The sequence below is a fragment of the Prionailurus viverrinus genome, chromosome C2, assembly GCF_022837055.1.
Source record: "Prionailurus viverrinus isolate Anna chromosome C2, UM_Priviv_1.0, whole genome shotgun sequence".
NCBI classification, from domain to species: domain Eukaryota; kingdom Metazoa; phylum Chordata; class Mammalia; order Carnivora; family Felidae; genus Prionailurus; species Prionailurus viverrinus.
Genome location: NC_062569.1, coordinates 134,557,147 through 134,582,046, shown reverse-complemented (window position 1 = coordinate 134,582,046; position 24,900 = coordinate 134,557,147). Strand labels below are relative to the sequence as shown.

At 33.2% G+C, this 24,900-nt stretch overlaps 1 long non-coding RNA gene across 1 annotated transcript in view; it reads right to left on the bottom strand.

Moving 5' to 3' along the window:
- LOC125174405 (uncharacterized) overlaps nucleotides 1–24,188 on the bottom strand; it is an 87,485-nt gene extending 63,297 nt beyond the window's left edge. The window contains exons 1-2 of the long non-coding RNA XR_007155444.1: nucleotides 24,131–24,188; nucleotides 22,394–22,471 (exon numbers count right to left, since the gene is read on the bottom strand). This is a non-coding gene — a long non-coding RNA (uncharacterized LOC125174405). The remainder of the gene's footprint in view (nucleotides 1–22,393; nucleotides 22,472–24,130) is intronic.
- Nucleotides 24,189–24,900: the final 712 nt, after the last annotated feature.

Sequence of the window (24,900 nt, the reverse complement as noted above, 5' to 3'; positions counted from 1 at the left end):
AGAACTGTGAGTTTTGTACACTGATCATAGAAATGTAAAATGACACAATCATTTTGGAAAACATTTTGGCAGTTTCTTTAAATGTTTGTTTGTTGGTTGGTTGGCTGGTTTAGCAAGGGTGACTGGGGAGGGGCAGAAAAAGGGAAAAAGAATGCCAAGCAGGTTCCAATCTGTCAGCACAGAGCCTGACACAGGGCTGGAATTCATGAACCCTAAAATTGTGACCTGAGCTGAGATCAAGAGTCAGATGCTCAACCGACTGAGCCACTCAGGTGCCCCAGAAAGGTTTCTTTTTTCTTCTTTTTAAATTTTTTGCTTTTAATTTAAGTTTATTTATTTTGAGAAAGAGGGAGAGAGCACAAGCAGGGGAGAGTCAGAGAGGAATAGAGACAAAATCCCAAGCAGGCTCTGGAACATCAGTGCAGAGCCCAATGGGGGACTTGAGGTCATGAACCGTGAGATCATGACCTGAGTCGAGATCAAGAGTGGGACACTTAACCAACTGTGCCCCCAGGGCCCCTCTTTTTTTTTTTAATAGGCTCCTTACCTAGCATGGAGCCCAACCTAGAGCTTGAATTCATGAGACCAAGACCTGAGCTGAGATCAAGTGTCAGATACTTAACTGACTGAACCACCTAGGCGCCCCATGGCAGGTTCTTTAAAAGTTAAAGATATATCTACATATAATGTAGTCATTCTGCTCCTCAGCATTTACCCAAGAGAAATAGAAGTACGTGTTGTACAAAGCCTTGTATATGGATGTACATAGCTCAAAATGGACATAACTAAAGTTTCTATCAACAGGTGAGTGGATAAATATACTGTGATATATTCATGTATGAAATAAAACACAACAGAAAATAATAAATTATTATAACACACTACATTAATGTATCTCAAATAATTATGCTGAGTGAAAGAAGCCAAACCAAAAAAGGAGTACATACTATTTGATTACATTTATATGAAATTACAGAAAACTAAAACTAATCCGTAGTGCCAGAAAGCTGATCAATTATTGCCTGAGGTCAAGGGTGGGGTAGAATGGATATAGGAATGAGGGATTACTAGTGGTACAAAGAAACTTCTTCAGCTAATGGGCATTATATATTCATTTTCTTGGTATGGCAGGTGGTTTCACAGGTGTAAAAATATGTAGAATATATTCAAATTGACATTTTAAACCTGTGCAATTTATTTGTATGTCAATTGCATTTCACCAAGCCAATAAAAAAGCTGGTAATGAGTGATACCTAGATGTCTCAGTAAGCAGGCTGCTTCCACATGATCTTAAATGAAATATTAACTGTAGAAGTATTTGCTATCCTGTAGGAAAAATACATTTTTGCTATAGACAAATAAGTTTTATGAGTGTGATATCTTGAATATCCATTGACTGCTTTATGATGTTACAAAGAATTTTAAAATTGTCAGTAGACTGCAGGTAGAAATACTTAAAAGTGACTCTCATTTCCTTGGCTAAAATCTCCAGTGAATGGTGATAGCAGCAAAGTATATTACAGTGTTTTATTCCAAAGGCAGTAATATTTTAGTGGAGAGTGAGGGGTACCTTTATAGGGTCTATGGGACCCCATAGAATTTTTTAGTTTAGCATTTTCCATCTAATGAATTAAATTTATTATACCAAGGATACGTTTGGAATTGGTTATTTCCACATACTGGACATAGCTTGAAAATTCATGATTTTTTGAGTTTCAGAAAGAAAAAACTATATTATTTTAGAAAGGATGTTTTTCTAACGTTCTAAGAACAGCAAATTTGAATAGACTCTTAATTTCAGATTTAAAAACACACATAATTTATTTTATATAAACAATTTTAAGTACATGTGTGTAATGTAAAATAATGGATAGCTCAATAATTGTATTCCAAGAACAAGGAAAATTTTCTGAGGTATTATATTTTCAGGGTTTGAATTTTACCAAGTTGTATTGACAAATATTATCACTAAAACTGCCAGCTTCTCAGTTACAAATTTACAGAAATATTGATGTAAAATTATGAACACATTATTTAAATGTTCAGTGATCTTAAAAAGGAAGGAAAAAGATAAAAAGAACATTTTGAATCCCTTTGAAGTTTAGAAAATATATGTAAGTAGAATCTTTTTCCAATTTTGCTACCACTATACTTTTATATATATATGTAAAAAGTTTAGCTGAAGGGTGCCCGGTGGCTGCTGGTTAAGCATCTGACTCTTGACTTCAGCTTAGGTCATGATCTCACAGTCCTGGGATCAAGCCCCGCCTTGGGCTCCCACACTGGGCGTGAAGCCTACTTAAGATTCTCTTTCTTCTTCTCCCTCTCTTCCTCCCACACACGTTTAGCCCAAATTTTAACAAGTTCTATTGGACCCAGTAGAAGTTTTGAGGAGAAAAAAATATTGTTTATTTTACAACTATTTTCTAAAGTGGACCTAACCTCAGGTTATAGAAAATTATTTTTCTAATTGAGTATTTTATTTACAAATATTATGAAGCACTTTTACTGCCTTGTATATGTTTTCTTCCCTGTGTATACTTTTTTATACATCTGTTATGATGTAATATAGGAATTTTATGGGAACACTACATAACACCGTATTTGCCCATGTACCGAGCTCTAAGTGAACTGTTCCCTGTGTTCATCACTAAGCCTTTAAGTGGCAAATCACTACCACTAAAAAGTAAAACCTTTGCAATTTCTCTTCTCCAATATTTGAAAAATATGATAATTCAAGTTGAAAAATATGAAAATATAAAAGTTTATAGTACTATCTCTTAAGAACTCTTTGCTAATTTAATTACCAATTTTGTTATCTGTTCTTTTAGCCTGCATTGAAATTTCAACTCTTGGAGCTATCATAGGTAATGGATTTCACCTTTTGGATTAACTCCAATGAAATAATAGAAATTACCAGTACAGAGCCTTAAGAAGAATTCTGCACCACAATGGCTTTCCTGCTGGCAGAGAAGGTGTTTGTTCCTGTGATATGTACACCTCTTGTTGAAAAGCTACCAATACTCACACTGTTCCTTTGGTTTATGCTCTCTTTATACTAGATGATCATCCATTTGGTTAATGGTGTCTCAATTTGTTTATTGTTACATTCTAAAAAATGAATAACTTGGTTCTGCCATCCAGAAATGTACTGTTGTCTCTGAAATATTGTGAATTCAGTATTCAATGTGAATCACTGGAAGGAAGTGTATGATCATACATGCCTTGAAAGTCAGAGACCGATAGGCATTCATCAGTAAACAGAAGATGACTATTTCTCAAGGGGAGCCAAATCTCCTACCAAGAGAGCAGAGAAGAACATTTATCAACCCATATTCACATTTAAAAAATGCAACTATGTTCTCAGGACAGAGTGACATATACTTTGAAGTTGCCACGCAGTTCATTTGAGTAATAGTCTAATATGTTTTATTGGTAAACCTTACTCTTCTAGGTATCCACTACATATTTTTCTTGATTAATATAAAAATGTTTTCTACTTCCAACATATTACTATTATGAAGCACAAAATCCTCTCTTTTTATTTATAGTATAACTTTTTTTTATTTCTATCAGGTTCAGTGAGACAATGTATAAAATTCTGTACATCTTTACTAATAACTGGCTCTATGCAAGCGTTCAAAATAATTTTAATAGTTGCAATATTTTTTTAATTTTTTAGAGAGACAGAGTGTGTGAGCAAAGGACAGGGGCAGGGGGAGAGGGAGAGAGAGAGAGAGAGAGAGAGAGAGAGAGAGAGAACTTACATAGGCTCCACACTCAGCAGACAGCCTCATGTGGGGCTCGATCCCACAACCCTGGGATCATGACCTGAGATCAGACATTCAACCAACTGAGCCACCCAGGTGCTCCAATAGTGTCAGTTTTTAATGAAATTAGTTCTAATTAAAATCTTTATCTAGGCAAAACTTTAAAAACAAACTGTTTTGAGGTAGGCTTCATGTTATATGGCTACATTCACTTAATGTTGTAGTTTCCTTACATTTTTTTCAGACTGTCTTCTGATTTTAAAAATTATTTTCTCATTTTCTTTTCATTTTTAAAAGTTATTCTTCCTGAGAAAATTATTTATTAACGTTAAATTATTGCCAAAGAGTATTTTTTAATGTTTAACCTCGGCATGAAAATTGATAGTACTTTGAAAGGGTGTCTATTACACATTATACTATGAAGGATACTTCTTACAGATTCTGTATAATTTCAGATCATTTTATGATGCTCTCTTTCCTTCATTTTAAAGGTTTAAAGGCTGATGTAAACTGCAATCTGGGAAACAGATTTATGGGGACACTTTCAAATACGTTTTCAATTTCTCTGAATAACAATTCGCTTGACTTTGCAATAGATCAAGTTTTGACATTAAAATTTGGATGTTATGTTGCATGTCGTGGCAATTCATTGTACTTATCAAAGTCTCTATGTTGAAAGAAAGACACACTTCACTTTTTAAGGCAGTAAACTCAAATTTTGTTTTAAGTACATAAATTACTTATAATTCCAGCATAAGAATTATGCTTAAGAAATTTAAAATTTCTGTAGGTCAATAGCAATATGATTTCAACATTATAGAAAAATAAGATCGGGGTATTTCTTAAATTTCAGCTAATCCAACCATGCGTCTAATAACAAAACTCATTAATGTCCATTCAGGATGTGCCTGATCGCTTTCAGCTATGGTGAAGTCAGTGAATCTTCAGGCAATTATTTCATCTCTGGACACTGTTTCTTCAACCACTGGGCCTACTTCTAAACTATAGAGCCATAAAAACCAGATCAAAGTACATATATTTTTCCACATGTGAGTTCTTCAAATATTTGGAAACCAGCTCTTTCTCCACTCTAGTTAAATATTCCAGAGTTGTTCATATTTATGGCAAAGTTGGCATATATTTCCTTCTCATCAAGCTTACTTTCTCTCTGAACAAAACCACATTAGTCTAGATGTCTTCAAGATTATTATATCAATTACTGAAAGCAATTCTTTATGTGGGATCTAACTTACAGCAATGAGAGTAAATAATCACCTTCTAATAACACATATGTCATGCTTCCTCTGTTATCCCAGACTAAGACCACATTCAGCCTATGTAGTGACTATTATGCCATCTACTGACATCCTTATATTTCTTTTACACATTCTGCCCAAACTCCGTATTTCTTGCATCTTGAACAATTATGGTGAGCTTTATAAATTCAAGTAGAGAAACAAATAGTTATGCTATTTATAAAGATTCAGTCAGTAACAAACTTGGGTGTCCTATGCACTTAAAATTAATTTGTGAATTCATCTTAGACTCAAAGAATATAGTCTACTATTGAGATCATGGGGCATGGAGGCAACCTCCGTGGATCTCTAGATTCAATTTCATCATTTATAAAGTGAGAATAATATTGCTATGTACCCTGAAGTGATGGTGAATTGATTAAAGAGATAATTTTCATTAAATTTTCTACATAAAGGCTGACATAATAAGCACTGAAACAAATTATGAAGATGAGGCTTGGTGGAGCCAAGGATCTCATACTTGTCACTTAAACTTTTTTTTATTTTGTTGTGTTTTTACCAAACTAAAGGCTTAATTATAGGACTGAAATCTGTCTTGTCAAAACACAAGGAGGAATACACTTTATACCTTAGTTTCAAGAGCTCTTATTTACTGAGAAATAGACACGTGTAAAACAAATTAGAAATTAACATGAAAGCTATGTGCAATGCATATCTTCAGTAAACATAGAATGATGTACTTGCACTGAGGTCTAGCTGGAGAGATCAGAGTGGGCTCCACAGAGAATACAGGGCTGGAAGTCAAACAGAAGATAATTAAGAGTCTTTCAGGTGAACCAGCAAATTCAGGTGTCCTGCACAGAGCTATAAGAAAGCATGGCATGGTCGGGAATGAGGAATAGTGAACATAAATTGTGAGGATGGGGTGAGAGCATAGAAGAATCACCAGCAGATAGGTCATAACAAGACTGCAAATAATATATAGGATTTAAGATTTTAATTCTGCATGCTAAGGAAAATTATGGGAATAAGCAGATGGATACTATATTACTGTTGTAATCATATTCTAAGTTTTAAAAGATGAAAGTGATGGGAATAAAACATGTGAAGTTGAGCAAATGTGTGCCTTGTGGCAGGGAAATCTATAAGGAAGAAATGAAACAAATCAGTTGAAAAAATACAAGGATCTAATGCAAAAAAAAAAAAGAAAGTAAGAAATCAGAAGGTGAAAACAGATAGTTATGGGCACACTAGCAGTTAAACGTTTTGAAATATTAATGTAGAAACTTAAAAGCAGGGATTTGGAAGAAGATTGAAGCTTCTTGTTTTCTGAAACAGGAGAGATATTGGTATTGTTCTTTGAGATGGAGAATAAGGAAAGGATTACAAGTTGGAAGAAGTCTGCAACTGTTAGGTTATATTTTAAGCGAATATACTTCAAGGTGTTAGAAGCCCAAACAAGGATGGGGGAGAATGAGCGAGATGTGGGAAACATTGCAAATAAGTGAGAGTCTAAGATAAAAAATAAAATTTCTCAGAAAGAGTATGCAAAATAAGAAACCATCTCAGTCCACGCCTTATAAAATGCCAATGATAATGGGATATGTTTTGATGTGTTTATTTGCATGCTGAGGGAAAATGTCAATAGGTACATGGAAGGTACATGAAAGTGAGCCAAATTTCCAGGGAAAGGGCAGAAAACAGAGTCCCATGCCAGGTAAGTGGACAGAATTAGAAAAGATGGATGCCTTCCTTTGAGACTGGCAGGAAGGAGGCATGCCAAGGTGCTGGTACAGATAACTGTGCAAGTGATGGGGAGAAATTTAAAGGAGTTCCTAGAGTTCATTTTCTTATAAAAACAAAAGCAGAATAATCTGATAAATGTAAGGAGATGGTTGAAATTATGAGCTTTAAGAACACAGAAGTTGTAACATTGTTGCTGGGGTTAACAGAATAGGAAACTTTCCAGAAACATGAGGATGACCCAGCAATGTTATAGGCTCAAGAGAATGTCATAATCTCCATATATGAAATGAAAAATATATCCATGATGCTGTAATTGTCTCCAATAGAATTGAGCTATTTGTTGTGAGATTAACAAAGACAGATTTGCAGGGGCAGCATCAGACGGGACACAACCAGATGGGACAGATGGCAGTATGTAGGTATGTCATCTGGAAGACTGTCATCACCAGAGTTCAACCCTCTGTTCATGTCTTATTGTATCTAGTCATCACTGACTTGTTACTTTCCAGCTGTAACCTGAAATATCCATTCCCTACTTCTTTTCAAAAGATGTCCAGCATTAAAATCACCTGTTTCCTCTGCATGAAAGATATTTTTCCAAATGTTCCAACATTGTCTGAGCCTTTCTTTGAAATGCTGTTAAACATAAAATCAAATACTTATATTTTAGTTTCTTAGCTGTTCTGATTTTTCCATTTGTGGCATAATTTAATATCCAGGTACTTGTCTTAGACTGTATCCATAAGTGTCCTTTGATAAAAATTATTATGTATGTATAAATTAAAAATTATTAATTTGATATGGCTGATTCAATATAAATAACTCTTTGCTGATGAGCATTATAGACTGAGGACCTGTGGCCCTTTTTTTAAAAAGAGGAGATAATGAATATTTTCAGCTTTTTACTGCCAAATATCTCCTTTGCAGCTACTCAAAATAGCCATGGGCAATTGGTAAACTAATGGTGTGGTTGTGTTCCAGTAAAACTTTATTTATGGACCCAGAAATTGGTATTTTAGATAACTTTCATTGGTCAAGAAATATTCTTCTTTTGATTTTTTCCAAGTATTGAAAAAGTAAAAACTATTTTTAGTGTGTGGGTCATACACAAAAAGGCATAAGGTAAGATTTGCCCTATGAGCTATATAGGTCAATGATTCATGCTGCAGATGAAAACTGCTAACACACAAAGGTTTGAAATGTGCTAATTGATAACTCTTTCTATGTGTTTGAGATATTTTTTATCTTTTTATTTAAAATTTTAAAACTAGAAAATCACTTAAAGATTTTTGAGTCTTTGGTTTATGAGACAGTGTAACATGTGTGTCCTGGCACATGAGTCTTGAAACATTCAATATGAGTCTTACCAGTTTTAAGGCCTAAGGCAGGTCATGTAATACCTTCAAGTCTCAATTTCATCATCCTGTCATAAGAAGTAGCTATCTAACATGGTTTCAGTGAGCATTCAATAAGTTAGTAATACATCCTTTTGCTTGGAAGAGTGCCTGGTGCATAATAAAAACCCAATGGATGTTGGGTTTTCAAAACAGTATTACTCAAAAATTTTTTTTGTCTAGAAGGTTAAAATGTGATTGCTAAGAAATAAAGGTATTTCACTAATTTAGTGATAGGACCAATGTTAAAAAATAGCCTTTCTGTCTTAAAATATCAACACTATTCCACATTCAATAAGAAGGAATTTACGACTAACTCTTAATGAAATATTTAGTTGTTGTAAAACATAAAATATCTTTGGGTTAACTACACCCCAGAAAAATACTGTTTGTTTTGTTGTATCTTGAGACACATTACTGCTCACTATCCATAGAAAAGTCCTATATTTAGTAGATCTGTTTCAGACAAGAAAAAATGGAAATACATTTGGTCTGGCTAGAGAGAATGAACAGATGAGAACTTCAACTATCAGTATTAAATGCAAAAAAAATAAATTTTAAAGGATGTACTGTTAAATATTTGTTTTCCATTAATAAATAATAGTAGAGACTGAAGTAATTAAATGTTATAAAACCTCTTTTAAGATATTCTGATTAATTAAAGCTGTATATAGAAGGAGTTACCTCAAATTCTTTCACTAGAAAGTGATGGATGATAGACAGATGATAGACAGACATATGGATAATAAATGATAGAGTCTTTGCAAGGAAAACAAATTTGTGAAGTCAGATATATGTATTTGGAAATGTTGACTTTGTAGCTGGTGATGTTAATGTGTATTCTACAGTTCTTGACTCTTATTTATGTCTGGAAAAACACAACTTTATAAAAATACTTAAATCTTTTATAAATAGATAAAACAAAGCAGTCATGGAAAATACCATGTTGTGTTTAATGTAATACTGATCTCTGTCACTCACTATACTGCCACTGAATTATAAAATGTTAGGTATAATGTCAAGAAACTCGGCATATAAAAATGTTTATATAAACTACTCAAGACATAAGCATAAATGATGTTTATCCAGTGATGCCAAAATGTCCAAACCAGAGAGTATCTGATACAGTAATCTTCAATTCAAGAAGTAGGAAAAAATATGTTCAAGTCTTTAGCTGATTCTCTATAAATAAATCATATTTCTATGAATAATTGTATGGACAGATTAATTCATGTAGCATAAAATATAAAAAGACAGTTTGATGGGTTTGTATCTATTTTATAAAACACTCTTCTTGCAAGATATGTGCAGTTGCTCACTTTTTAAATCATCTGTAATAATAGATGTATATATCTCTAAAGAAGTATGTAACACCTAGGACTGTCCTACCTCAACATTGATGAACAGAAGTAAAGGAGCCTGATGGCAGTTAAATAGTCAAAAAACATTATTTTGCTAAAGAAATAGAGACATTGAAAAGAAAAGCAACAGCTTTTTTCTTTGACAGTTCGTGAATGTCAGAACTAGGACTAAAATCCAGATCTCAAACTATGACTTCAAACTATATAAACTTAAAAAAAATGTTCTGCTAAGAATTGACAAATGTGTTATGTATTCTCATTGGAAGTCACCAAAATGTCCACATCATATAGTTAAGAAGGTTAGGGATACCAGAGGGTGGAGGAGTTTTGAGAAGAAATTATTTCCACAGTTGGGCCCATGACTACTGTGAACCAACAGTCAGTAAGGAGAGAGATTTTTAGGGTAACATGTCTTAAAATGCATCAAATTTTACTACACACAAATTAACAATAAATTTGTTTTAAAGATTTTCTCCATTCAATTTTTAAATTGCTGTGAAGGATGAGTAAGTAAATGACACAGGAATGGCTCACAAAATGGCACCATTCTACCCCCTGATAAATTCTTTTCATAGGTTCCAAAAGTGCTACCATAAAAATTCCTGAGATAATCACTCCAGTTACACTCTAGTCATTATAAATGTTAACACAGAAAGATCTAAAGATCTTTACATTTAATATGGATGACAGGATTTGGTTAAATCGATAGCTACTGAAAAGTGAATTTTCTCTACCTTTAATTGTCTGTGCTTACTTGATTCAGTATTAAGATTAGCTCCAAACAATTTATAGAGGGTCATAATTTCCACAAAATCAATGTCAAAGAACAAGTTGAAAATGCTTTCATCTCAACTAGAGATTCAAGTGAGACCTCTCATAGGAATCAGTTAAAAGAGGCTTATATTCATTGTGAGTCCCCAGGAGTCCACCACAGGAAGGCACCTGCTATGTGGTTACATGTCAAGGAAGCTTAAAAAGTTTTTAAAAATGTTAATATGATTTAAGAAATTTCTTCTGCCAGTGTCTCTGTGATAATGAACTTCTTCAAGTTCAAGTTCAACACTAGTTTTAGTCCTTGTTCCATAACTTTTGAAAAAAATATTCAGAAACTAAAAGAGCTTAAAGAAAGACTTTGTTTCTTGTTGAGTGTGAGAAGAGAATATCGTAGTAGCAGAACTCTGAAAATTGCTTACTGCTCTCAGTATTAAAATGCAGATGCATAAGTAAAACCCCTTCTATGGAAGAATATAAACAAAAATCAAAAAGACTGATATTCAAGTAATAGGAGATATTACAGTCAGGCTGAGGTCAGTACTGCCATGAGATCAGGTGGTCAAAGACAGCAAAGCCACCTGTGGCCATGTAGTAAAGGAATGTGCTCATTTGCCTACTGGATCTCAAAGCAAAAATTCTAGTGTTTGTATTAGTCCATCCACTAGGGCAAGTAGAAAAAATCATGGAAGCTCTCTACATATTTATTTTTTGTTGATTTTAAATTCATAATTTCTATTTTGTGCCTGGTTTATAATGTTCATAGCAAAACAATGCATTATATGTGCAGCCATATATACACACAGTCACATAGAGAGACATTAGCTAATAGTTGGTTTTCAGATATGGTAAATTAGCAAAAGTGTTCAGATAACCCTGCTTTGGAAGATGTGAAGCTTTCCCTAGAATGTAGGAAGTCTGGGAATTCTAAAAACCTGCAGAAAGTAGAAGAATGAAGCTAAGAATCCAGTCATAAATTGGTGATAAATAATGCCTAGGAAACAGGCCTCAGCATAAAAAAAAACATCGTGGCAGAATAGACGACACAACAGGTAAAAGGTAAAGCTCAAATTTCCCTAATGTACATAAGAAACTCATTTCATAGCAAGATGCATTTACAAATAAAGCACAGAACATTATAGAGAAGACACAGCAAAGAAACAGCAGCTTCTGATCTAGCACAAGAGAAAAACTAGTACATAGTGTAGAGATCCAACATAAATGTGGGAAACCCTGAACAGCTTCTCTCTCAAGATCATGCAAAATGAAGTGCAAAGCAGAAATACAAGAATATAGCAAGTAGTTAAGAACACTTTGTACACAAAGATGGGTTTCATATTTCAGTTCTGTCTCTTACTGTGAGATCTTGAATTTTTCCCACAATCTCTCTAAATATCAACATTAAAAGCCCCAACATCTGTGAAATGGCTGTCTCTCTGATTTCTTATAAATAGTTAATAAAATTATGTTTGAGAGATATTTAAATGATTGCCTGACAAATTGTATGTATTCAATAGATAGCAGCCAGTAGTCATATTAGTTTTATTAGAATACATACACAGATCTAAGGACTATTGACACAGATTATCAAGACGGAATATAAGACACAAAACAAAAATATATTTGAAAAATTAAGATGTCCACAGCATCAAATTTAGGAAACATACTTGATATCAAGTTAAGTAATGCATTACTGGTATGTCCTTAAAAGAGGCATTTAAAGAAAGACTCACAAAGAGGAGGAAGCCATGTGAAGAAGGAGGCAGAGATTCTTAAAGTTTTGCATCCACAAGCCAAGGAACTCAAAGCTAGTAGAGGCAAGGCAAGGAATCCTCCTTAGAGCCTCCAGCAGCAGCACAGACTCCAGAACTATGAGACAATAAATTTCTTTATTTTAAACTATCAAGTTTGTGGAATCCTTAGGAAACCAATATGACTGCTTTAAAAAATAAAGACTTAATACTTAAAAAAAGAACACAGGAGCATTGTAAATATAATGCATTTATTGAGCACAGTGTGCCTGCTCTATATCAAAACTGTGAAGATTCAGAGGATGCAAAGGTTAATAGCTCCCAGTAATGAGAAACATTTGAACCCAGGTAACTCTTAAATCATTCCTTTTTAAACTTATTTTTGCCCTTTAACTTTTATTTTCTGGGCAATTTTAAAAAAGCATCTCATTCTTAGTTGAGATACTTATTTTTAAAAGTAAACATATCTAACCTCTAGAGGTCCTGTTGGGAAGGAAAAACTTTTCCTTTACCCTCTTAGGCTCAGTGTCTGGGACTGTGTGAATTAAACTAACAAAAGACAGATTAAGAAGATAAAAGAGATACAACTTGTGTTCGTATTTACACGCACTGCAATTCACAGAAAGATGACATTCAAACAAGGAAAAGGGCTTTGAGCTTCAAGGGGCCATAAACGGTAGTGAAGTGATTACTAAATATATGGGAGACGCTAATGGAAGATAAAGATAAACACAGTAAGGTTTATTTACACAGATTCATCTCGCTTCCAATTCTCGTGTCTAATGATGAGTCACTGTCCTCTTTTTGGTACAATAGAAAGGGACACGTCCACAAAGAGAAGTTTATACCCTGTTTTGAGGCAGAAAAGGGAACGGCAGAGAACTCTTCCTGCACCTATTGGTTCTCAATTGCTTTCAGCTCATAAGAATCCTTAGGCCAAAGTGGCATGTTTTGAGGTGGCATATCCTGGACCCCTTCAGTCCTAAATAGCCATCTTACCCAAATTCTGTGCACCACAAATAAAATAACCAAGTATAAATATACATACACTTACTACCATAATTTATAAGATTGTTGTTATTATTTACTAGTTATGATGTAAAAGCTAAAGTTATAATGGTTTCCCAATGGTGTAAGATCACAGTGGTATTTAGAAGTATAGCCCAAACTCAAACTAGCACTAGCCTGAATGAAGCTTGCCTTCTGAAACACTCCTCTATTGCCATATAACCTAGTCTTACGTTTGCATAGCTTATTATAATATGAGAAGTAATGAATCTGGGGGAAAAAGTCATTTACATTTTCATTGTGTTCGCATCATATTTGGTTTTCATTTATTGCCTTATGCACTCAACTATAATTTTTGTTGTTACAAGCTTTAAATGCCAGCAAACAGATAAGTGATAAACAAGTTGGCACAAGATTATCATTTTCTCTAGAAAGATATTCCTTAAAAATATTCCCTAGATGTTTAGGCAGCAGATGGTATCTAATAAGTTAAACTCCAGTGGCAGTCATGAGTGAGTGATGATTAAATTTTAAATCAAATCATGTTCTCAGAAGTATCTTGATATCTCATTTTATTTGTTAATTGCACTCTGAATGGTTCAAGTCTTAGAAGTAATCAATGCAATTCCATGTGTCTACATTTAGTAAGAAATGTTCATTTACAAGCTTTTACAGATAATCAGCAAGACAAGGAATTATAAAATTCTGTTTATAGTTTTATTTAACAATACAAAATATATTGAGCTCTTAATATGTGTCAAGCTCTAAAGCAGGTGAAAGAGATAAATAATACATGATTTTTCCTGCAATAAACATCTAACCTAATAAGAGAGACTAAAATACAAGTACTAAGAATGCACATATGGCATAGGGACTTCAGAACATGAAGAACAAAGAGTCATTGTACAAAAAAAAGAGGCAAAATATGTTTTGGGTAGGTCAGAGATGGATCATAAAAGTAAGAACAACTAGACAGACAAAACAAGGGAAGACACTTAAGGCAAAGAGAATTCCATAAGCCAGATTAGAAATAGAATGAATAAATTTGAAGATCAACAATTTTTTTTCTTAGAAAGTATAATCTAATACTGAGTGTACACTCACTATTAGATGAGAACATGGAGGCACTAAAGTTCTCACACACTACTGGTATAAACATAAAATGGAACAGTCACTTTGTAAAACATTTAGAAATTTCTTCAAAAGTCAAACATACATCTATTAAATGATCTAACCATTTAACTCTTTGGTATTTTGCAAAAGAAATGAAAACAAATATCAAGACAAAGATTTCTACCCAAATATGTACTAAAGATTTGTGTGTAGTAACTTCAAACCAGAAACAGCTCAGATAACTGCAGAATATTCAAATAATGGAATACTACTCAATAATAAAAAGGTATTGTATATTAATACATATGTCAATATGGATGAATCTCAAAATAACCATGATGAACCAAAGAAGTCAGAAAAATAGTAATTATTGTATGATTCCATTTACATAAAATTATAGGAAATTAAAACAAATCTATTTTGACAGAGAGCAGATCAGTGTTTGGAAACGATATGGGGGCTGACAAAATGGGGGGAGAGATGGATTATGGAGAGACACTAGGAATCTTTAGAGAATGATGGCTATGTACATCATCTAGATTGTGGTAATGGATTCATAGGTGTATACGTTTGTCAGTAGTAACTCAAATTTACATTTTAAACACACACAGTTAATTGCATATAAACTATACCTCAATAAAGCTCTCAAAATAGATGACCAAATTTGACAGAATTAGGAGAAACATACAAATATATAGTCTCAAGTATGCATTATGAAAGGTTCTGTCTGTAACTGAAAGAAAAATTGGACAAATTCAGTAAGGAAGAAGACTTCAAACATCACACCTAACAAAATTCTACTAATGCATGTGCGAGTAACTATGCAAGCAACAGCAGTAGAATGCGCATTTACATAACTCCAAATAAAATAATACACAAAAATTGGGGGAGAAAAGGTAATAAAGCAAAAATATATTTCATAGGTCAAATAACACAATGTATGGCATCTAACTACAGTAGAATTTACCTAAATTAAATAAACAAATAATAACTGGGAATCCCCAAATGTTTGGAAGTTCAATAGCACACTTCTAATTTCCCTGGGTCAAGAAAAATATCCTAATGAAAACTATCAAATGTTTTTATTTAGATGATGAGAAAATAATATAAAATACAACTTGTAGGATGCACTTTGCTGTTTTCTAAGAAATTTGTAGTTTTAAATTTATACATTAGGAAAGGAAAAGCTGATGGTTAGTGATCTAAGCATAAATCTCAAAAATAAAATTAAAAAGGCCAATTTAATAGAAAAGAAATAAAAGAAAGTTACTGGTATAAAAAGAGAAGAAATTAAGATATTTTAAAAATACAGTAGAAAACGATTTAAAAGTCTACAAGTTGATTACTTCAAAATATTAATATTGTAGTCTGTGTTCCATTACAAATAGATCTTAAAACAATAATTTGTGTGAAGTAGTTTATTTGGGAGTTTATGCCAGGAAGAAGGAAAAGAGGGATATTCCAGAGACATTAAAAGAAGAAAGTAGTGGGGCCCTGGGATGGCTCAGTCAGTTAAGCATCCAACTTCAGCTCAGGTCATGATCTTGCGGTTTGTGAGTTCGAGTCCCACATCAGGCTCTGAGCTGTCAGCCTGCTTCAGATTCTGTGTCTCCCTCTCTCTCTGCCCCTCCCCGACTCACACTCTGTCTCTCTCTCTCAAAATAAATAAACATTAAAATTTTAAAAAGAAAAAAAGAAAGGAAAGTAGAAAAAACAGCATCAAAGGTGTATTATTGAGTTGATAACTATTATATTCAAATAGGACTCAATTAAGTTTATACTTATCAATGCTTCTTTAAATTGTTAACAAGAAGATTGAAAATAAGTATTTATAGGCTTCCATTCCATTATATTTGACAGTTTCCTAGGACTGGTATATCCCCAGTATTTGAATCTATCAATAGTCCCCTACCTCAATCCCTTATGTCAGCATCTAAGAACCTACTGCAAGAATAAGAAAAGCGTGATGTGTATGCTCAAGGCAGACACAAGACAAAGTGAGTTGAAAACTGAAGGTTTATTGTAGTTTCATCTAGAAATAGAGATAAGACCACTAGGATAGGAGATGAGCCACAAGGTTCTTCAAATATAACTACAAAAATTGGTAAACAATTTGCAACACTCATCAAAAAAAAAAGTAGCACAAATTACCAATACCAGAAATAATTTCAGAGTGTGTAGATATTAAAAAACACAAGATACCACAACTTTATGCTCACATTTTTTAATTGACAAGAAAAGTAATAAAAATATGATTATTTCTTTAATTATTAAGTAAGCTCAATGAAATATTGAAAGCTGGAAGGCTCACACTCTCAATATCAAGATTTATGATAAATATATAGTATTTAATACAAACTTGTATATACACAAGGATAGATAAACCTAGAAATAAACATTTACCTGACACATGTGACTCAGCAGTTTTGTGAATCAAGGTGTTTTGTTTTGTTTTCTTTTCTTTTTTTTAGGTAATGGTCATAGTATAATAATATATACATATGGGGAAAAAAGTGTCTTGAACTCTATGTCACAATGTATTAAACGTTACTTCCAGATTGATAGTTTTGTCCATTTCAAAAAGGCCAGCAATACAGACTTTAGACTACAACATAGGACTTTATCTTCAGACTTGGGATAGGAAAGATTTAGTAAGCAAGAAAAAACAAAACACTACTGGCCATAGAGGAAATTTTGATGAATTGCTATTCATCAGCATATATAACAAGATTAAAAAGGAATGTCAAGAATGTAGAAAAGATGTATAATTCATATGTCCAATAACAGACTCTTATCCAGATTGTATAATGTAATATAACAAACAAGTAAGTAACACATTGTCGAATTAATTTTAAAAATGAAAAAAATTCATTCAGTAGAAATTTCATAAAAGAAGATGTCTATATGAACAAAATGTAGAAGAAGATAAAAATAAAATCAGATATCATTGTATACTTACTACATTGCCAAAAGTGATAGTCCAAGTTATCGATATTAATTTACCGATATTAAAAAAATAAGAATAGTAATTTCCTTATGCCAATTAAGTGTATCATCAAATAAACTTCAACAAACTATGTAATGGCAAAATGTTGAATTCTTAGGAAAGTATGTATGTTCTTAACTTTTTTATTCAATATAGTATCAGATCCTGGTGAGTTAAATAAGAGACAGAGGGATGCCTGGGTGGCTCAATCAGTTAAGCGTCTGACTCTTGAATTTGGCTCAGGGCATGATCCCAGGGTCATGGGATGGAGCCCTGAATTGGGCCCCATGCTGAGCATGGAGCCTGCGTAAGATTCTCTCTCAGTCTTTCTCTCTCTCCCCCTCCCCCCTTACTTTCTCTCTTTCTCTAAAATAAAAAAAAATAAATAAAAATAAAAAAATAAGAGAAGGAAATAAGATAACAACATCAAAAAGAAAACAAACAACAAACACGCAATAATTTGAAAGCAAGAATGAATTCTGTCAATATGGGTAGACAGCATTAATGCATATGCAGACAGTTTATAGTAATAAAATTAACTATGATATTTTATGATATCTAGCAATATCACTTGCTGTCAGGTTTATAAACAAATATCAAGTGCAAGTCTGTATTTACAAAGAATAGAAAATAAAATTTTAAAAAGTACCTTTTAAAGAAACATTGAGTCATCCAATACTTAGAAATTAACAAAATTTTTGTGTTAGCTCTCCACACACACATATACACACAGAACTATATAACATTAGTTGATATGGTAGGCTATGTTAATGTACTGCAAGATTCTATCCTGTAATGCCAATTATTCTAAAATAAATCTACAATTCAATTCCAATCAAAATCCCACAGTGTTTGGTTGTTGTAATTGACAAGCAAGCTCTAAATATATATATTCATTTCCATATAAATATATATATGGAAATGAAAATTGCCAAGAAAAAGCAAAGGAATCTTGAAGACGTTTAACAAAGTTGGAAGAATTACACTACTGAACATTAAGACTTCTAATAGGACTAAATTAGTTACAACTGTATGATATTTCTGCAACGATGAAAAATTGAATAATAGATCAAAAGAGGGTCTCCCAAAACAGACTTTCACAAAGGCCACTTGATTTATGACAAAAAAAACTTAGGAAGCAACAATCAATTCAATGGTGACTGGAAAGCTGCAAAGGTTAAAAAAGTAAATGCCTGATTTCACAGAGCAAATAGCAGGAAAATACAGTGTTCACTTGTTTTACACTCTATGTCATCCCCTAGCATAATATTCAGTGTGTAGTGTACAAAATGCTGTATTTTTATTCCATTATCTTCAAGGATTATGTTAATGGTTATGTTAACATGCAAGGCAAATTTTAATCAACACATATACTCTTGCTTATTGCTTTGTTTTGAATACTTACATCTTCCCATTTGAATAGATTTATAATAACATTTATAATTAGAATTACTTGTTGGAACTTGAGCTCCATATGGATTTTGATATAACACTAAACACATATTTTATAACAGACACCAGAAATTGTGAAATAGATTTCATAGTAATTAATAACATACAGTATCCCCTTATTCATAAAGTCTTTGAATTTATTGGTGTAACTTTTGTAGGTGCTTTTAAAGGTTTACATTATAAAGTGTATTCTCAGGGAAATAAGGTAAATAAGTAAAAGGTTTCTGATAAGCAATGTCAATTGTCACTTCAAACATCACGTTTCTAAATCTCAACACTTTGTTACGAGCCTTCTTGTGTTTGAGGTGCCAGCATATTAGCAGATCAATTACTGTCACCAGGAAATTCTGCAGCCCAATATCCCCAGGGGAATAAGCAGCATCAGATTTTAGAAATGGCTACCAGCAACAGGATTATATAGACAAGCATATAAAATATATGAAATAGCCAAACTGTAAATATATGTAAAATATATGTAAAATATATGAAATAGCCAAACTGTAAATGTGTGTAAATTCACACATTAAAATGCCCTCTACATAACAAAGAAGATAAGGGATTGTGTATATGTGTATGTATATGAATAGTATTATTTCTAATTTATTTTTTCTTTAAGCAGTGAGTGGCAGGGAGATCAAATCAACATTTCCATTTGACAAGATGATTTAGAACATTGCCTTAACCCCATTAATAGATATTGCTATCTCTACTCCTTTTAAACTGTCCATGTTTATGACAATGCAAAGAATGAGTGGCAGAAGTGTTACTCAGTGACTTCTGGGCTTGGGTCACAAAAGTCATGCAGCTTCTGTATTGTTCACTGGACACTAACACTGGAGCCCTGGACTGTCATGTAGGAAATCTAGTGGCCCTAAGGCTGCCATGCTGAGGAAGCCAGGTCACATGGAGAGATCATTCACAGATGTTCACACTGACAGTCCAGCTGAGATCCAGTATAATAACGAGCAGTAGCCACTAAACATGTGAGTGGATATTCCTTTGGCTCATTCCAGCTCTAAGCAGTGGAGCTCACCCACGCTTTGAAGGCTTCTCAACTACGGTCCCACCCATCGTGAAGCAGACACCAGCCATCACACTGTACTTTCTTTGAATTTTTGAGCTTGGAATATACTATAAAATAAATATTATTTTTAAAGCCACTGAGTGTTGAGGTTATTCTGATATTCACAACAGTATCTAAAAGAAACAAAAAAAGTACTAATTATACTTGAAAATCACTGTGAGAATCTATGACTCAACTATTTTCAGGTCAGCCAATACAAGTTCAACAGCATTTCAGTGTGATAGTTACACTTTGACAGGGACTATTTGTTTTCCGTTTATGATACCAGCTTTCAGCGAAGAGTTCATGTATTTAAATCCTCATAAAATGGCAATATGGAGATAATATCAGAAATTTAAGAACCGAATAAGAGTCAGGATGGAATTATACTTGAGAAGGAACACATTTTTCTTGGTTAGTTTCATTCACAGAATGACTTTGCCAATTTGAGAGAATGAAAGTGAAACAATCTGATTTTTAAACTAGATAAGTATGTGTCAATATAATATTTTTCTTTAAAAGAAAAATGCCTGAGCTGAGGATAAAAGAATTTGTAAGTGTAGTTTGTATGATATAGTTCAGAATCTTATCTAAACCACACTTTACTTGCCAAATCACAATCATCATTTATTTTTGCAATGAAGACTAAAAATTGCCTTAGTGTATACCACAATTATTTATTTTGGTTTATTCATAATATTTTCTCAATTTTACTTGTGAAGGTGAAATGAAGAATGGCGTGCAAGCAAATATATTGTATTTAATGAAGGAGATCATTGCTTTATTTTTCAATAAGTTGAGTATATGCATGTACACACACACACACACACACACACACACACACAGGAGGAAATAATAAACATGGCAGTAAATACACAAAGATAATAACATTTAGTTCAGTCTAGTCAATTTTTGGTATGCGAAAATGCAGATTTATATTTGTTGGATTTCCAAGTTTCAAAATAATCTTTAATCAGTATTTCGGTATTAAATAGCCTGTTTTACTTTGTTGGCTTTAATTTTTGCTCAATTCATTAAAGCAGAGTTATCTAGGTTTATAGTATAATTCACTGAATATTAAATTAAACATGATTATTAATTGGCACAAGTGATAAAATAGCAAAGAGAAAACATAGTTTGAGGGAGAAGCCCTATTGGTTACTCTTATCTAGTAATTGAAAGTGGTTGTCCATAAGGGAAAAAGGAAAAAAAAATAATGTTCTATTTTATCTCAAGATAAAAGGTTGGCATAGTATCAATTATTAATATCAAAATACAAATGTGGGTAAACCATGAAAAAATTATTTACTAGAAATCAATAATGAGGTGGAAAGGAGGCAGAGTACAGATGAACTGTTGATGTTGCCATTTAAATTGAGAATTCCAGATAATGAAAAAGAAAGTTATCATCAGGCTATTTAAGGTTACTTGCTGCAAAATACAGCTGAAGACCCCTGGGCAGAAATGCAATCCTTGTGCATACTGAGTGCCTGGAATGCTTCATACATCTACTAGACATTTGTATAAAATTGGTTCTCTATCCAAGGCCATTTCTTCTTTATGCTTCTTTTACCTGAGAGTGTGTGTGTGCAGTAAATTTGCAAAATCTATAAGAAAATATATACTGCAGTAGAGGAAAAATTTAGCTCTTCTGTATAGAAACTGAGGAAAATTCAGTTTCATGACCTGAATTTAGGAGGTTGTAAATATGTATATAGGAGATTCCTATGTGTATTCTATATAAACTGTCATGAAGTTCTGATTGTTTTTTGCTCCAAGACTAATAATCTGTACATGTAAAAACCAATCAGGACTTCTGGTTTCAGCTTCAACATGAAAAATGTTTGGGAGCCATCAGTATAAGAAAAAAAGCTGAACAAATTGAAAATCAATGACTTTTCTTGAACTCATCTGAGAATTGGAGTGCTCTGAATCTGTAGAGACAGGTGAACATGGAGAAAGAGCCTGAGATTAGTTTACCCGGAGCAGACACGGATGGAGCTATAACCTGGTAGAGACACTTAAACAGCTGTTGATGAATTCCTAGAGGTTGAGTGGAGACTAGCTTGAGAGCATGAAATTAATGGGGGCTGCAGTCTTAGAAAGACCCCCACATTTTTGTAGGTTTAAACCAGAAATGCCACCAGCTTCTCATGGTAAAGAGCCAAGAAAACTCAATTCATGCCTCTGGCAAGAGACAAGGAGAAAAACAATCATTTTGAAATATAACCTGTGTATTCTGCATAACAAAGGTTTACTCTACTGAAAAATAATTTACTGAGATTTATCTCACATAGGCAGTAGAACAATTATGCAATTTTATCCCTCTCTAGCTTTCCTGTCTCACCTAAATAAGGGTGGCAGATAAGAAAAAAGAAAACATAAGAAATATTTGTTAGGGATATAGGGACACAAAACAGGAAGACAAAATCACTTAAAAGACTGAGACTTTTTTATGTTACAGAATGTCTCCTTTCCCCCACCCTTTATTACCACAATAGAGCTCCAGTAAAAAAAGAGTGGATTAAAGATGAGAGAGTTACAAGGTTCAAATTTTATTAAACAAGAAATTCTTAGAGAACCACAAAGACAATGAGAAAGGAAAACAGTATCAGAGGAATTTGAAGTCTTTGGTCCCCATGAATATGGCTACAGCAAACACTAAACACGGCCTGATATCTACCAAGGTTAACATACAACTTCACATTAAAAGCCTACTTACCTCAGTTCCAATTTATTGATATATCATGACTGACTTTCAACAAAGCATCATAATTGTGGTAAATGTCAGGAAACCAGTCTGAAAAGATAAAGTAAGAAGCAGAAAAGAAAACTAACAAATATTAGAATTATCACAAGAGATTTAAAGTAATTACAATTAATTTATTAAGAACTCTAATGGAAAAGATAAATAATATGTGATATCAGATAAGAGATGTAAGTAAGCAAAAAGATGGAAATTCTAAGAAAGTATCAAATACTTGAAATATTTGATATCAAAGGCACTGTAGCCAAAATAAATACTGCTTTAATGGGCATATCAGTAAAATGAAAATAGCTGAGAAAAGTTGGTGATCCTGAAGATCTGTGGATAGAAACTTCCTAAACTAAAATACATAGAAAAAAATTAAAAAGGAAAAGAATACAATGTCCAAGAACTACTGGCCAGAATACTGAGCAACAGGAACTCTCATATATTGCTGTTGGGAATACAAGATGGTACAGCCACTTTGGAAAAGTGTTTGATGGTTTCTTACCAAACTAAACAAGGACTTATTACATGACCAATAATTGTACTCCAAGTAACTCCCCAGTTGATTTCAAGACATAAAAATCTGCACATAAATGTTTATAGTAGCTGTATTCATAATCACCAAAACCTAGAAGTATTCAAGAGGCTCTTCAATAAGTGGATTGATATACAAACAGTGGTACATCCACACAGTGAAATATTATGCAGCAATAAAATTAAAAGAGCTATCAAGTTGCAAAAAATATATGGATAAGCCTTAAATGCATATTTCTTCTTTGAATGTGTATTTATTTTGAGAGAGAGAAAGAGAGCCTGGGAGGGGCAGAGAGAGAGAGAGAGGAGAGAGAATCCCAAGCAGGCCCCACACTATCAGCACAGAGACTGATGTGGGGCTCGATCTCATAAACTGTGAGATCATGACATAAGCCAAAGTCAAGAGTCAGAAACTTCACCGACTGAACCACCCAGGGGACCCTTAAATGCTTATTTCTAAATGAAAGAAGTCAGTCTGAAACCACTATATACTACATGATTCCAGTTATATGATGTCCTGGAAAAGGCAAAACAATAAAGACAGTAAACGCATTAGTGAGTATGAGTGGAATATGTCAGTGGGCAAAGTCACACTAGGTGAGGCACAGGGGTTTTTAGGGTGCTAAAATTATTGTGTGTGATACTGTAATCATGCATGCATGATATCTTGCATTTTCCAAAATCCATACAACTTTATAGTATAAAGAGTTAACCTTAATGTATGAAAATTTTAAAAAATATATATTTTGGAAGTTGGGAGTTTCAAAAAGGAAGGCAAACTGTGAAAACTACCTGTATTACAAATATATGAAACAGCCTCAGTTAAGAGGTCAGGGGGAATAGTGGCTGACCTAAATCACAAGAGCTCATAAACTAAAGAAAGTATACATAAAACTCTGCTCTACTTGACAAAAAAATTTTCCCGTGGGAAACCAGTATGTATATACTGGAACTGAACAATTAAATAAATGAATAGCATGTGGTAGAGCCAGATTTGCTACTATTGGAGCGGAAATTTACAGATAAGAAAGAGAAAGAGACTAGAATGATCCATGTGGTAATAGTTTAGAGTTGGAGGTATCAGTACAAAATGGTATGTATTTTAATTGAAATGTAGATGGTTACATATAGAAATAATTATAGATTCGTATATATATACTGGTAAATACATACACACATATTTCCTCCTTCTGTCAACTCAGAAGTCTTAGAAGCAATGACAACCTAGTACCAATAATCCCACCTAGTAACCAGATCTTGGTTTCTAATTCCACTCTCCAATAAATCAGGGCTCCTGGGAAAAATGGTAGATTCTAGAATTGGAACAAGATAAGCTTGGAACACCTTATAGTGTCATAAAGTAAGAAGTTCTCAAAAAAATAGAAAAACTATCATTGATAAGGAGACAGTATATTACAGGGACACTGAAGTCAACTGAAAAAAGCTCCTCATGGCCAGATCCTTTGAGCAACAAAATTACCAAAGTAGTATTGGATTATAACCCAAAGTATAAAAAAAATCAGTGATTCTGATATCAGTCAATGATTGCAGAAATAAATAAGTGAAAAAGAAACAGATCCCCTCTACAGAAGAATTCTAAATAATTCATGTAGATAACGTACCTTCATGATGGACAAACATAACACTCTTTAAGTGTGGGCTGCATATAGTGACTTCCTTCCAAAGAGTACAATGTAAAAAGTACATGGGAGAAAGAGTTACTATACAGTGAAGAAATCTGACAAATACTCTCTAGGTCAAGTAATCAAGGTCAACATCAGTAACAAGAAGTCACGTTAATAGAAAGTACCCTTCCTTTCATGTGACAAAAATAGCACTTTACTGCTGTGGTCTTTCTCCCAAAATCTATAAGCCTATTCTAACCATGAGAAAAATATCAAATATTCCAAATACAGGGACATTCCATAAAACAACCAATACTC